Consider the following 12,305-nt stretch of genomic DNA (forward strand, 5'->3'; position numbering starts at 1 on the left):
GAAAAAAAGAAATAAAAGTGGAGAGAACACCTTGGCTAACATCCAGACTGATGATATCGCTAACGTCATCTAGACAGTGCACAGCACATTGTGATGAGAAGACGGGAAAACCAGCCTCATTGGTTCTAAACCCAAACCTGGTCTATAACTAATTCACTCTTTTAAAATACTTTCCTTCCAATTTCTGCGGTATTATAAACACAATCAAGTTGTGGGTAGATATATTTTCCCTCCAAAACGTTCCCTCCAGCAGGGGAATAAGGAACATTTCACTTTTTGTACAAAAACTTTTGAATGAGGCTGTAGGGTGCTGCTATGAACAGGTCATTGTGTTTATTTCTAAAGCCTCTCAACCAGAAGATCCGATTACTCCATTTACCACAGGGAACGCTGGATCTGGATTCACATTTGAGGGGGATATCTATGCTCTAGCATGCATATCTGTAGCAGAAGAGATATGACAACTCAGTTCTGCCATCAGACTGGTGCCTTCATCCATTCCCCAGTGCCAGCAATGGCATTTAAAGCCTCTATTCACCCAGGGTTTTTCTAGAGACATTTATCTCTGATGTGGATGAAGGTGCAGAAAGCTGCAATAAGGGTACCCAAAGACATCTTTGAAAAGGACACTGAAGCTTCAGCGGGCATTAAATGAGGATCCAAAATATGAATAGATAGGGCCAGTGGGAGCATCTCTCATTGACATTCCATGACCTCTAGTTGTACCTGTTCATTTCTGTGTACAGACCAAGGTGCTGGTATGAGCCAGACAGCACCGAACAGTTTGAGTAAGTTGAGTGGAATTATTACTTTCTAACTGCACTCAGCTGACAGGTCTCTGTCAGATGCTCAAGTTCCACACCTTGCTCCATGCCTAGTAGTGCATGAACCTGAAGTTCAATGATTTTCAAAAGTAATATAAGTTGATCTTTGATGGATTTCATAATGGGTTTAGGTGCACTTTTTTAAGTAGACTTATAATCTTTCCAAACTCTTTTTCACACTTCTAAAAGATGTCTTGGGCATAGGCAGAAGCCTAAAATTTAAATGTATCTGTACTTACACTGTCTTTGGCCAAAATAAATCAGTGTTCTCATTTCAACAATAGGTATCATGTTTGAATAGAGAAAAGGTAGATTGGCTTCAGTAGAATTTTAACAAATAATAGGGTAATATTCCCAAATTATACAAAATTTTGTTAAGCAATAGTTAATGAAATATTGTATTGCATTTTAAAATAAGCCCACCATGAGTTATAATACAATCTGGTGTAATTTCACTTAAAAGTGTTACCTAATGAATGTAACCTGATAGTATGTTCTGCAGGAATGTATTTATTATTATTTTTGTGTCTAGAAATTAGCAGGCTGGTATATCCCTGCATAATCAGTTGGTTTGGATGGGAGAACAGCTTGCAATGTGTCCTGGTTTCAGCTGGGACAGAGTTAATCATCTTCCTAGTAGCTGGTACAGTGCTATGTTTTGAGTTAGGTATGAGAAGAATGTTGATAACACACTGATGTTTTCAGTTGTTGCTAAGTGGTGTTTAGACCAAGTCAAGGATTTTACAGCTTGTGATGCCCAGCCAGTGAGAAAGCTGGAGGAGCACAAGAAGTTGGGAGGGGACACAGCCAGGGCAGCTGACCCAAACTGGCCAAAGGGGTATTCCATACCATGTGATGTCACATCTAGTGTATAAACTGGGGGGAGTGAGGGTGGGGGAATCACTGCTCAGGGACTAACTGGGCGTCGATCGGCGGGTGGTGAGCAATTGCATTGTGCATCATTTCTATATTCCAATCCTTTTATTATTACTGTTGTCATTTTATTAGTATTATCATTATTAGTTTCTTCTTTCCTGTTCTATTAAATTGTTCTTATCTCAACCCACGAGTTTTACTTCTTTTCCCGATTCTCTCCCCCATCCCACTGGGTTGGGGGGAGTGAGTGAGCGGCTGCGTCATGCTTAGTTGCTGGCCAGGGTTAAACCACGACACAATGAAAAGTTTTCTTAGTTAAGCATGTCTGGATTTCACTTTCATGTGACTTTGAGTCTACAACTTTATGTATGTGTGTGTTAAGTCCTGTGTTTTTCTAACTGATGTATCAACCAATATTGTCTGCAATCTTTTAAGAAACCAACGCTTAGTTTTCATTTTAATGCATAATTTAGGAATACAATAATCTTTTTCAGTGCATTATTGCTAAATCCTTGTAAAAGCAGTGTGTGTCCTTTAGGATTTTTTTCAAGGTCAGTTTTTGAAGCAAGAATGACACTGAATTTCCATAAAATTGTTTTTTTTATTCTTTCTTCTCAAGAAAATATGATGAATCTTCTCTGTATGGGCGTCCTAAGACATGCAGTTTGATTTACTTCTCAAATGCCTTCAAAGCTCCAGACTGTATGTATGAACAAACCTCAGTGAATTTAAAATGTTGACAAAACTTGAACTGATGTGCCATGGCTTCAACAAGTTTTGAGAAGATGTTCTGAAACAAGAATAGCTGCTCTGTGAGAAATACATAGGCCATTCCTCTGTGTATTGGAATAGATATTATCATAGCAGTACTTCTTTCCCCAGCATTTGGAGGAAAAAAAACCCCTACGTTGCAGACATCAGAAAAAGAGCTTTAATACTACTGACTACCTGAAACCCATACTGCAAGTCTGCTATATGCACTATGAAAGGAGATTTTTAAAATTTTTCTCTTTAGAAAACATTTTGATCAAGGAATCAAATAGCTGAATAAATGAAAATACTGTGAGTTCAATAGTAAAAATTCATACAGGTGTGACGAGAGATTCTCTGCAATTCATATAGACAGTGGGAGAAGGAAGCAATCTTTTCTACCTCTAAAAAAAGTCTCTGAGATTTGCTTTCACAGAGTCTTTCTGCAATTTCTTTTAAGCCTCAAAATAAGTAATCAGAATTTTCAGAAACTTTTTTTTTTAAATAAGAACTTCAGTCTTTTGATTTCAATTCCAAACTAAATTTGAAATATTGAATTATTTTTAAAAATCTTTAATTTTGGAAAAATTTTTTATTTTCTTGAAAGAACTCATAATTTACAAATCTCTCCTGGAGGATAAAATATTTTCATTTTAATGTAGAATCCTGTGTCTCCTACAGTTATATGTTTTCATCCTTGAGATTAAGTTTTTACTATCTGTGATGCACAACCTGGAAGCCGGTCAGCACAAAATAAGGGAAATTTGTGACATCTAAATTGTAGCCTCTATAGGCAGAAGTAAAAGTTCTATAGTTTTAGCTATTTTTTTCCTCAGGCGAATAAATGCTAATTTCCAATTAGCTATAGAAAACTCATGGGGTTTTTTCCAATATCTTGTTTTTGTAAGTGCATTGTGATGGACAAATATTCTTTTTTTTTCTGCAAATGAAAAAAAAAAGTATCTTCTTTTTTAATTAAAAATAAAAGTACTATGTGTGATTCAAGTTTCTATTTGTTCAAGCCAATTAATTTCCAACTAAAGAAGGAAGGTAACAAAGAGCTTTGAATTTCAGCTCTTTTTGGCTATCTGTTAGTTCTGAATTGGATTTCTTGTTAGCATACAGTGAAAAAAGGGATTAACAGGTACAAAAGCAGGGATTTAGCTGTAAAACAAATAAATATAGGAAAGCTTAAAAAGAAGGAAAGGTGAAGGATCATGCTTGCAGTTCCCCCACATTAAAACAGTAAGCCCAATATGGAAAAATAAAATTAATGGGAAATTTAATTAATTTCCTGCAGATCTCAGCCATTTCACATCCAGCCATATTGAAAAAAGAAAGACAGCTACTAAAAATACTGAAAACCCTCTCCTTTTACTTTAAAAACTCTAGAAAAATAGATAATAAAAGAAAGTATAGGCAGAGGTGAGGACCATAACCTCTCACACAGCAGTGCCAGCCATTGGTTCAGTATTCTTGCTGCAGTATAAACCTGCAACATGTGTGACATGTTGATTTGATTCCAGCCAGCAACTAAGCACCACACAGCCGCTCACTCACTTCACCCTCACCCAGTGGGATAGGGGAGAGAATCGGGGAAAAAAAAAAGTAAAACTCATGGGTTAAGATAAGAACAGTTTAACAGAACAGAAAAGAAGAAAATAATAATGATAATAATAACAATAATAATACGACAATAATAATAATAATAATAATAATAATAATAATAGGATTGGAATATACAAAACAAGTGATGCACAATGCAATTGCTCACTACTCACTGACCAATGCCCAGTTAGTTCCTGAGCAGCGATCCACACCCCCCAGGCCAACTCCCCCCAGTTTATATACTGGGCATGACGTCACATGGTATGGAATACCCCTTTGGCCAGTTTGGGTCAGCTGCCCTGGCTGTGTCCCCTCCCAACTTCTTGTGCCCCTCCAGCCTTCTTGCTGGCTGGGCATCAGAAGCTGGAAAATCCTTGACTTGTTGCTAAGTAGTGTTTATACCAACTGAAAGCATCAGTGTGTTATCACCATTCTTCTCATACTGAACCCAAAACATAACACTATACCAGCTACTAGGAAGAAAATTAACTCTGTCCCAGCTGAAACCAGGACAGTTGGACAGCCCCACATAGAATAAGTCTGTCCTTCATATTATGATGATGTATATGGCTGGTTGATAAGAAAATGCCTTTTTTTGCTCCATAGGTGTTCATCCTATGCCCTGAAAGATATGATTTATTTACCCTTATCTCAGTGCTAGCAGCAAAGATGATAACACCTATTGTATTATTTTCAAAGCAGTTCCTGGGTATTAGCTACATGAATTCCATATTCTCTAACATGAGGCACAACCTTGACCACTTTGAAAATGCAGTTAAGTGACAGTCACCACTTCTAATGTAAACATAGTATTAGCAATATATTCGCCAAACATGCAAATAAAGGGGGAAATATTCTGCCATAGACAGAAGGATTTGTACAAAAGTCGGAGCAGTTTTTACCACTTAATAGCCTTCCAATTCGTGTTCACTGTAGTTTGCCTTTTAGGCATGCATAGGAGGGATCATTCATTCTCTGTGTTCATCAGCTGGCTGCAGCTGATGGGGGCAACAGTGAAGGGGCAGGTTTTTGTGACCCAGATAACGGTCTACTGCTGATTGCTATGAAATTTGGATCAAATTAAAAATTAAAAACAGATCTTGCTTTATTTTAGGCAATTACTACTTTGGAATCTAGCATGGAATCTGTGGAAGGGTCTGAAATTCATTATCAGTGACAAACCAGTCAATTCACTTTTGAAGTAGAAATTAGATTGGTGAGAACAATGTCCTCCACCAGCCCAATTATGTGAGTTTAAACTATTTTACATACAAATTTCTTATGGAGTTTAAAATGGACATCGTATGATATGTATTAAAATATTTAAGGATGTATGCTGAAGATATCTAAAGATAAGTGTAAAGCAGGCAATATTCTTTCCAATAAGGTAAAAATAGCTCTACACAAGGTAAAATTCTTCTGTCAGGCCAAGGACAAACTTATTCATCGCATTGTCACTACAGAGAGGGTAGCGTTCCTCTCCTTGTATTTGAAAGACAAGACTAAGAAATAGACCTTGAGCTAGAATTGTAGCTCTTTAAAAAAGGTAACATTTACAGGGAAAAGAATTCCATTAAAAAGATGTTTTTCAAAATTCCATTATAACCTAAATCAAAAACATGGTTTGACTGTACACTCTCAACAATGGGAAATATAAATGTTGTGTTTAATAGCCCATAAACACAGGCTCTAGAAGGATGAAAGGTAGGTATTAAAAAGAAATGACATGTGTGATTGTATAGGGAACTTTTAAATTGGATGAATTAAATACAAGACTCACAGGATATCAAGATGTCCAAAGAAATTAATAGATCATTTTGTATTGATATACACCTATTTTCTAGGAATACCAGGTAAATAGGTAGACCCATATTATTAGAGTCACTCATTGGACCTAAGAGTAACTTTAAGTACTGAAGACATTAACTAGAAAAAGTGTGAAAGAAGCTCAGACAAAAAGATTTCTGCCATGACAGAAACATCATCTCACCATGGCTAATGGGAAAAGCATACATCTTGAACTTTTAAAAATCCCATTACCATATGACTTTTAGGTGACAAAATAGGGCAACATTCAAGTACTTAGAATGTATCATGCTTATTGTTGCTTTTATTATTTATTACTAGAAAGGTTTTGAATCCTTCATGGATCATCAGTCTGACATGACCTGAAAAACGTCATTTTTTTTTCTCAAAGAAGTTACTATGCAAGTATATAACAAGACACAACAGAAAGAGAGTACAGAGAAGCAATTATATATTTTAAGTCTGTACACCAGCCACCCTGTGTCTCTGTACATCTGCAAACCTATTGAAGAGTTTTAAGGAAAGGGGGTGGTTATACAGGTGTTTTCAGGGAGTGCCAACAAAAGATGATGAGGAACACAGGAGAAAGCTTAAAGACTCCTGTCTGAAAATGTAAAAGACAAAGAAGACCTAAGATACTGTATTTTCTTATATGTAGATCAACATCTTCCAGAATCTTTCTCAGATACTACAATGAAGTTTTTTTCTCAGGAGGGAAAAAAAAAAAAAGTTGTCATGAAGGGATCTTTGAAAAATGCTGGTCCTTGAATGTGTTCTTGTAAAAAGAAAAGAATTTTCTTTCTACCATGCTGACAGCATGAACTATGAAGTATACACTATTGATTCATTAGCCCTGAGCTAAATTTGCACTAGGAAATGCAGAGTAGTTAACTAAAGGAATGTTGTTTTTTCTGTCCTTAATGACATATTTTTATATATATCATTTTTATATATTACAACAATTCAAAAATACCTGGTCTACTGCAGTTAGTAGTATTATCCTCTTTATTGTCCATCTTAATCTAGCTGTCTATGTTTAGTTGTTTTATCTTGTAAGTACAGAACATCCTTTTCTACTTTCTACATTTCCTATCACAGAGAAGTCATGAATCCATAAATGCGGCTGATACATACTACCATAATAGAATTTATTATAGTAACAATTAACCATTCTTGTAAAGATAAGAAATATAAAGAACTATTTCCTAAAATGATTTATTGATTCTTGTATGAAATATATAGTAATATTTTTTCTTTTTTTCATTTCCTTCACAAATTACATTATTATTTATAATTAATTAATATCAATTAGAAAATTAGAACTTTTTATAAAAAGCAAAAAATAGAATTTACGTCTATTTACTATGCCATACTTGTTGAAGGGAATACTATTTTTCAATTAAAATATTCACCATCTGTGATACTACATAGATTTTATATAAAATATAAATTGATATGCTTCTTCCACAGTTTTCTCTGGACCAGCTACTCATTTTTTTATATTTTCTAACCATTCATGTAAGGGTAACCCAAGATTCTTATGTATTTTGAGAACTTTGAACAATTTTTTATGTTACACCTTGTTCCAATAGCATCAATGAATACCATCATCATCAATAAAGCTTAATTCTTCCCAGAGCCTTGAAGAAGAAAGGGAATTTGTAGATACCAAAATCTCCCTGAACTTCAGTAGGATTTCTGCACTCATAAATCCTGAAGTACTGGATCAAAGAGAATTAGAAGAAGAAATATTTACATGCAGAAAAAAATAACGAGATTATATTGAAAATTATAGAGCTGCTATATGATTCAACTTGCCATGATAATTGCACAATATCTGGGATGTTTGCAGTTACAGCTGTTGATGGTTGTGATCAATTAAATACAACCATTCTGTGCCTGTCATGTTTCATCTATTCTCACAAGAATTATTTCAGCATGCTTCTCGGCTGTCTTTCATATCTGCATACTGCAATATCAAGGCAAAACACAGAACTAAGTGGAAATCTTATAGTTAAGACATTTTCATCCTTCCATTCCATTCATGATCTGTCATTTAGGAGCAACAGCTAAAATCAAACAGTTAAACAACCAACCTTAAGTAAAAAATTAAAGGAAAGATTTTCAAATACAGTTGCCAACATTTAATCACCAAAATAAAGTAGGTCAATAAATGTACTATCTCCAAGGCTTCTGATCAAATAGATTTTCACTTGAGTAATATATGCAATGTGGTTTTTTTGTAAACACATTGCTTTACATAATGTTGTCTGCATCTTGAGAAACACACATTTCTATTTGCATTCTTTTTAATACACCTTCCTGGCACTGGGTGGTATACTAACCTATATAAATTCTGTATACATGATATTGATAATTCTACTTCCATACTTTTTTCCTTTGTACTTATGAAAGTTTCTTCCCTTTTTCTTGATTGCTCTTTCAGTCACTTTTTTCAATTAAATTAATTCCAAACATTCAAGCATATATTGCAAACACCATTTCATTTGTTTTAGCTTTCCTCAAATAGATGTAACTTTTCCTTCCTTTAATTAGTGACCAAAGATAGCAATGCCAGTTAGGATTTTGCATGATTAAACATGGAATGACTAGCACAGTACAGTTTCTTATCATATGATGTCACAGAGAATTGACAGTGGCTAATCTGCTCCCTATAGTTTATTGGAAAATCACTATATAAGTGTTGTGGTTCATAAGAGACTGATCTGTAGCAGAAATACAGAGGAAAAAAACCCCCAACTTCTCTGACCACTCTGTGTGAACAAGTCATTAAGGATAAGATATTCTGTATTTCATTGAGCTAATTCATATTGGAGAGTAAAACATTGCTTACATATATTTAATACTTTTAGTTCATGGGTTCTGGTCCCAAAGATAACATAATGGCTTCACTTCCACATGTACAGGACAATGTTGCAAGCCTTTAGCCTCAAGGATCCTTTCTCCTACATCTCTGAAGTTCCAAATCTGGCTTTGCCAAATCTGGAATTTGTCAGAAGAAAGGGCATAAAACAGTTAAGAAATGAAACTATTCTCAACAGGGAAAGGTGGCAAAGGGAGTAAGCTTTCCCAGGTTCAGAAGAGATGTCATTGAGTTCACCTAAATTAAAAGCTTTACAACTTCCACAGATTCTGCATTTGAGGCTGTCTTGCTTCCTTCATACTACACTGACAGAATACTACCATATTTCCATGGCTTGTTTCATCTGACCTAGTTTAGATCTCCAATTTAAGAAGACATTAATCCTACCCAAGAATTGATTATTTCTCTTCACAGACTGCAAAAGGGACCTAGATTTACAAATTCAGGCAAAGACGTTTTTTAACTTCATGGATATTTTTATTTAGTGGCATAAATCAAGCAAAGGTGTTACAGAGAAAGGCTTTGCAGAAAAGAAAGCCTGCCGCACCAGGGTCCCTGTTCTGAAGATAACATGTAGAGATGTTTGATAATGTTTTCGTTGTTGTTTTTTTTTTTTTTCTGATTATATTTTGCATAAATAGAAGTTTTGTTTCAGAATTGCAAGTTATACGTGCATGAACTAGGACAAATATAATATCTGAGAACGGCGGTTCAGATCTAAAGCTTGGAGAATGGCATGACTGTTCAGGTTCCGGTAACAGCTGGAGGCTTCAGACACCATTTCTGTGAGGTATGACATATAAAATTCTGACTCCACTCTAGAAAAGTCATTTTACATTGCTGACTTTTCACTAGACTAATGTGTATAAATGTCTCCATACTTCACTTCTGGTCTGTCATAAAGAAAAGAAGAAGGTCATAATCTCCCAGAAATTATTTATTTGCTCTTCTCTAAGAGTTGTAGTGCCCAATATGACCTACAAGTCATTTGTAAGAATGATAACTAAGTGCTTGGACACAACCAAGGAGTAAATCTGCAAGACCTTGGTCTTAGCTGAATAGCTCAACTGGAAATGAAGGCCTTACAAACACAGAGTATTTCCTAGGTAGCAGCTGGTTGTTACATATGATCCCAGGTAATGTTTTTGATAAAGCAGTTTGTATTGGAGCACGTTATTCTGCTTAATATCAAGGTGATACGAGTCACTGCAAATCACATTTTAGGATGTGAGCATGTAATTGAACAAGTGAGAGTCATCAAAGATAAATAAATTGTCACCAGTCAGCTGAGCTACTATAAATTATTGTCTATGTACTTTAACCTTTTCAATCTGTAAACTAGAACACATCAATTAAAAGCCCTGTGAGGGTGGTTTGACCATTCATTTAACGATCTAATGTGTGGCAAATGAATGGTACACTATTTATTTGTCATATCATTAAAGTTAAACCTTTGTAGAAGGTTTCATAATTTCGTGAGATCTTGGTTAAAGCTGTTTCAAATACTCTCTAAAGGGCATTTACTTGTCCCACCTCTCTCTTTGTATTCTAATGTTATTCTTCTTTGCCACTTATTTTCTAATTCTGCCACATGCTAGTGTAGTTTGTTTAGCATGCAGTATGTCTCCTCTCCTCTCCTCTCCTCTCCTCTCCTCTCCTCTCCTCCCTAAGCTATCTATATAAGAAACAGAATTCAGACACAGATACATCAGTAGTACTACACAGGCTGCCATGTAGTGACGAGGTTGCACAAAAAAGTAATCACAGTCTTTGTTTTAGGAATGTACATCAGCCAGCAATCCCTCAGTAGTTCATCTGATCATTTAAACTCCTTTATCATTTGTCACAATTATATATTATTGCCTGTTGATCAATAGAAATAAAAGTAAAATATGTTTCCTGAACTAAGTCAGTTAGATGCTCCACAATATGGATTTCTTTAAGCAATCTAATAATTGCTTCTCTTTTAACCGACCTTCCTAGGGCAAAGCAAATTACTGCCAAGTATGTCCCAGCTGTAACAGTGGCACAGACTTCTGATGCTGAATCTAAGCACAATCAAAGCTGTGAAAGCCGTTGGTTTGGGAGTTATTGGTAATTTGGTAGTATTACTAATGCAGCGGGGGAGGATAGCAGAACAGCTTCTCTTCTCATATGGACTGCTGACCATATAACTTGCAAGACAGTATCAAATGTTAGACCATGCTATCTAAGCCTGCAGTCATACCTAACTATAGTAATATGCAATCCTTCAAAAAAAAAAAAAAAAATCCTGAAAGACAGATATTTCCATTCAAATCAACTGAACTTGCTTACAGGCCAGGTCTGGGTGTCCTATGAAAGAACCATACTTCCTCCTACATTACTGCTAATGAATTACACAACAACTATAAGCCTTAAAGCCATGATTGACCATTATCACAGGCCTATGTTCAGACAAAGCTTTGCCACAAGGAAACACTGGGATCTGTGACACAGGTATTCAGAAGTGTGGGCAAAATCAACCAGTGAGAGCTTAAAAAAAAATAAATTCAGGCTAGAGAAGTTTGGAGCCCTGAATACATGAATTCTCGATGTAATAGGAAAACTTCTGTTAGAGGAATCAGACCTGTTCGGAACTGGCCTTGTAGGAAGGTACCATAAAGCAGTTGGAACAGTATTCAGAGAGAGCCAGAAGTAAAAGAAGACAAGGACGAAAAACGTTAAAAAGAATTCTAGCCATTTTAAACATATGGTGTGTGTTTGGTAGAGCAGACTAAATACAGAATATGGTTTTACCAGCAAGGAGAGAATCCAAGCTTCTGTAGTGAATACACAGTATGAAGGAATTGAAAATTCACTTCAGAAAAACAGAAGTGGCAATGTGTTGAAAATAAGGTCTGTATTTTATACTGAAGTGGACCAAATAATTAGAAACTGTGAAATGAAGACTATGAAGGTGGCTGGTCAGATTTTAATATTATGAAATGCTGTAAAGAATGATTTGGATAGTAATGAATATCAAAGGGAAAATCGGAAAAAAAATCCACAGATTAAGTATTTACAGAACAACAGTTTCTGCAGCAATATTGCCAGATGATCATTGAATGGCTTAGAGTAAGCAGATCAGTAACCTCAGAGGTGCTGAGAGGATTGTGTCTGATTATAAGGTATTAATTTACAAAGGACCTGACACAGCCGAAGAACTTTACTAACAAAAAATAATGGGTGAAATTCTGCATATGTGATTCTGCAATATTTCAGGACAAGTATCTTATTCATACCTGCCAGCTTCTAGATGGTTAACATTATATATTATAAAAGAAGTTTGTTTTCCCCCACTCCAGTGAGAGTTATAGTTGTTTTTACCAAAAAGGGCTGAGTTTTTGCTGTCTGAAAATCAGGTCCTTTGAAAATTTCTCTGTCACATAAGTATGATATGTTGCTCTGATGCCATACTTGTGAAAAGAGGTTGACAAATCTGAAAGGCTTTAGAGAAAAGTTACTATATTAATTTGCATTACAGAAAACATCTTACAGTGATAAATACCTAAGCCTAAGAAAAAATAATCTGATGA

At 35.4% G+C, this 12,305-nt stretch overlaps 1 protein-coding gene across 1 annotated transcript in view; it reads right to left on the minus strand.

Moving 5' to 3' along the window:
* CNTN5 (contactin 5) overlaps nt 1-12,305 on the minus strand; it is a 248,719-nt gene that overhangs the window by 195,156 nt on the left and 41,258 nt on the right. The window lies entirely within an intron of this gene.

This window comes from Haliaeetus leucocephalus, unplaced genomic scaffold (genome assembly GCF_000737465.1).
Source record: "Haliaeetus leucocephalus isolate CR32 unplaced genomic scaffold, Haliaeetus_leucocephalus-4.0 Scaffold616, whole genome shotgun sequence".
NCBI classification, from domain to species: Eukaryota; Metazoa; Chordata; class Aves; order Accipitriformes; family Accipitridae; genus Haliaeetus; species Haliaeetus leucocephalus.